The following is a 4,533-nucleotide window of genomic DNA, read 5'->3' on the forward strand; positions in this document are numbered from 1 at the left end:
ATATCAGGAAAAGGTTCTTGGTTCATCACCCAGAGGGTGGCTGAGCACTGGGACAGCTCCCCAGGGAAGTGGTCACAGCACCAGTCTGACACAGTTCAAGAAACATTTTGACAATACTCTTGGACACAAGACGATGCAATTCTTGGGAATTGCCCTCTGCAGGACTCGATGATCCTTGTGCGTCCATTCCAATTCAACATATTTTGTGATTCTGTCATTCCATAGTAATAAAACATGTAAGAGAATTACTATTCAAAGTATGTCTGTCAAATTGAACAGATCAAGATGGTTTTCTTTAAAACACACAAAAAAAAATTGAATAGCCATTTATCATGGCACTTGCTTCCCTCTGGGTCTGCCATWACGTAACTAAATCTGTGCTATATGACTGGAGTTTTTACTCCAAGCAGCAAAACAAGCATCCATAGATTTTCAGAATGGGTGATGTGCAAAGTAGCAACAATGACATCTATGGATATTTTCCATATGCTTTTCAACTGTAGAACAGAAAACAAAATATAAAGGACCAACCAGATGCAAAGCTTGTTCTGATTTCAGAAGTGCACACTCAACACAGAAATTGCTAAGGTCAGTAAGAGGTGTCTTCTTTCTTTAGTAATTTTTCAAGACATTACACAGGTAATGTATCTGATGTTACCTTATCTAGGCTGTTCAGGCTTGCTGCCAGACTGATTGCTGTCTTCCTCTGATAATGTAGACCTTAATATTTTATAGGGTTTGCTTTGGTCATTGTTTTATCTMGTTCTGACTTCTCCTGACTTGAATGACGGAGCCAGGAGCAGCTGTATTGAGTGTGGAGTGTGTGTCTGTTACTTTTAGGCAGGAAGTGAAGAGTCTTGGTGTCATCAGCATGCCCATGAAAAGTAGGGGCATTATTACTGGTGAAGACTCTTTGCTAAGGTACCTTGTAATAATCAGTTCTGAATAAAACCAAGCTCAAAATGCCTTACCAACTATATTCTAAATTTCTTTCTTATGACTGAGAGCAATTCTGAATATTTTTTGTGAAGTCCTGCAGGCTAGAAAAGAAGCTGTGTGACTAGAAAAGAAAAAGAACAGTTAGGCCAAATTCCTTTTGCCTTAAACCAGCAGTGTTGAACATTTGAGCCCTGGAGGGTTACTGAAAAGCTGTGTACCAGACTGATTTATTCTCACAGACATCTGTCTCTAGGTACATGGTGATCAGCATTCAATCTGTGGCTTGTATATCAGGAAATGACAGCTCTTTAACAGAAGCCAAAGAGAGCAGCAATGTCAATAATGAGGTCCCGTGTTCTGGGCTGCACAGCACTTTGCTGAGCCCCTCATTTTCCTCTTCTTCAGAGAAGACAAGAGTTGTTATGACCCCAGGGACAAGGGAGGAAGAGGTCTGGGGAAAGAAAAACGTTTAATTTGGAGGCAAATATAGTAAAATGAGTACAGAGTTTTTATCCTTTCCTTTCTTGCCCTGCAGAGCACTCACTTATTTTTTTCTCTCTGGTTGAGCTTAATTTTATAATGGTGATGTAGAACTCTATGCAATTATTTTCAGTAAGCCCTTCCTTAACAAGGGGGTAAAAAAAAAAAAAAAATCTGTGCATTAAAAATCATGCCATAGTTTGGTTGATAAAAGTTCAGATGGGCAAGTTCTTCTCTTTGGTGATGTAGACCAGTAACCATGCATTAAAATTACAAACCAAATAAACAAAACAGCAAGAAAAAAAACAGGTGGATATTTATACAAATAACAGAACCAAAACTGATGTCTCAATTTTTTTAGGAAGGAAAAATAAGATAAATTCTCAGTAGCATCTCTTGCCCAAGAAAAAATTCCCACTGAGGACAAAGATGACAGAACAAYCCGAAACCCAGCCAACCAACAGAAAAAAAGCCACCACAAAATAACCCAAACCACCAACCCATACTTAAAAATATCTCAGAACTAAGTGAAGAAAAAAAGTTGAGTAAATGGAAATAGCTGAACAAATASAGCAAGGAATTAAATTCATAGACAAAGCTGAGAAAACACAGAGGTGACTTTGTTTATTGCAAACATAYTCAATTTCTTCCTAGYATATAATCTAATGTCCTTTTCCCATACTATTGCACTTGTAATATACTGAGTAAGTTAGAAGAACTGAGATATTCCTGATTCCTGAGGTCACTACTGGCTGCTTTGGGACATCCATTTCATACAGTGAGGCCTCTCATCAGGGAAATTTCCAAAAGCCCAAACTCTTATCTGGAATCTCTGACATTCTTTGGATGATCTGATGTGCATCACAAGACAAGACACATAAATGAAACAGCAAAATTTAACATTCACTTCAAACAGGGTAAGCTCCCCCCAACCCCAACTGATTCCCAGAGTCTGTACCTGAAAGGGAAAAGGGAGACATCGATTTTAGGAAGATAACTCTATGAAATATTCCCACTCATTACATACCCCTTGCTGTTCTAGCAGTTATTGTCCAGCACATAATCGTGAGCATACCTTTAAAGAGAAGAAGACATAAAAAGTTAGGATGCAGGAATTAAAATTCTGTGTGAGACTTATCTGAAAGACATTTGCCTAATATTAGGCCAGACACTTCTGCTTCATGTGATCCTTCTATGGAGAAAAAACCTCTGTAGAGTAGAACATAAAATACTGGGATGAGTTTTTACAAAACAGACTTCAGCCTAGCTGAATATGAAAGGGTGATTTATAAAATTGGGTTCTTTCAAAGTTCAGGCACAACCCTAAATGAGCAGAGCACGTTGCCATTTGACACTTTAATTTTCCTACCTCCCTAGTAAACCTCCACTTAAATTAAACAATTCATTTACATCAGTTGAAGATTTATTCCAATAAATAATGTCTTTATTAATATACAAAGAAAACATTTATGTGTGGCTTATGTATCTCTCCATCTGAATTTTTTTTTTTTCTTTCAAATATTATAATTGTTAAAAGAAATGGAAAATACAGTACTTATTGAGTATCATCCCCTTATTTTTCTTAGGGGACAATGAGGTCAAATCCAACACCACCGATACCAACGTGAAGCTTCCCACTAAGTTTAAGCAAAAAATTTCATCCATATTTTTCTTTTGCTTTTTGACATGACTTACCAGATTCTTTAGGAAAATGTAATGGACACAAGGTGGAGCCAAAGACCCTTGAAGCAAACCATTCATACCTTTTTTTTTTAACTGAGAGCTCTTTCGAAAGGGGAGAGAATAAGGTTCAAATCCAGTATTTGAAGAAAGTTATTGAAATAACTAGAAGTAGAGCCTAGCTATTACTATCTATAATTTAATCATAAAGAAGTCAATACCTTATAATAATGAAAAAAAAAAATTACCTTTCTGCCCATATTTTTTTTAAACAATATATCAAAATTTAATGAGCTTATTTTTTACTGGAAAAGGCATATTCAAAGAAAAATGTAAATTCCCAACATGTTTTGAATGTTTTTCTAAAACAAAAACAAACAAACTAAAAATCCCAAAAAAAAAAAAAAAAAAAAAAAAAAAAAAAAAAAAAAAAAAAAAAAAAAAAAAAAAAAAGAAAAATAAAAGTTTGTCCTTTATTCTTATTTCACTAGGTTTTTGATTGAATACTTTATGATTTTCTTTTTATTATTATTATTTTCTCTTAACTTTTTGATAGGTAAAAGAAATGGGTATTACTATTTGGATTTGTTTGCATAAGAACTTTGAAAAATCAAGAGTAAAGTGAGAGGGAAATTAAAGAGACTCAGTCTAATGTGAGATGATTAATCTTTAATCCTCTGAATTGGGTTGATAAGGAATGACATTACTGCATTCAGTAAGCATATTTTATATCAAGTCATCTACGGTTTCAGTGGCAAGGCTCACATCAAACAGTATTCCATGCCCCTTGAAACTTGAGAATATTTATTTTCTCTTTTTCTCCTGACAGTACGCTCGAGGTATCAGATGACTGATAATATTTCACAGCTGTCATCATCATCTGGTATCACCCACATGAACATGCTCTCACAAAGCAAATGAAGGAGATGGGAAATTTGGGTCCTACTCATATTGTTATCTCTGGAATTTAGCTGATAAAAGGACTAGACTTKAAAACTAACCATGTCAGAAATGAAACTGAAGAATTATATATCTGAATTTTCTTTTCTGTATTGGTTTAATAAAACCATTAATATGATTATAAAAAAAATACCTTCCTGAGGGCTAAGGTCTTCCTTGAGCAACAGCCTCAGTTAACAACTCTGCTTTTGGAGGCTCACCAATGCTGCTGCAAAAAGAGAGGCAGGAAGATATTGCAGCACACAAAATCAGATTCAATCTCAGAAACATCCCCATGCTATTACCAGATATGCTTAGCTTTTAATATTTAAATGGTCCATATTAAAAGTGTTGACTCAAAAATTATATGCATATTTAACTATGTAGAAATACTGACTATTGCACAGATTTGGTGTAAAACCAGCTGTGAATGAAATATTTACTGTTCTTTGCTCTAAGTAATAGAAAAAAAAGAAAAAAGAATATTAAAAAAAA

Source organism: Malurus melanocephalus, unplaced genomic scaffold (genome assembly GCF_030028575.1).
Source record: "Malurus melanocephalus ecotype Western Australia unplaced genomic scaffold, MMel_1.1 scaffold_152, whole genome shotgun sequence".
Classification (NCBI taxonomy): Eukaryota; Metazoa; Chordata; class Aves; order Passeriformes; family Maluridae; genus Malurus; species Malurus melanocephalus.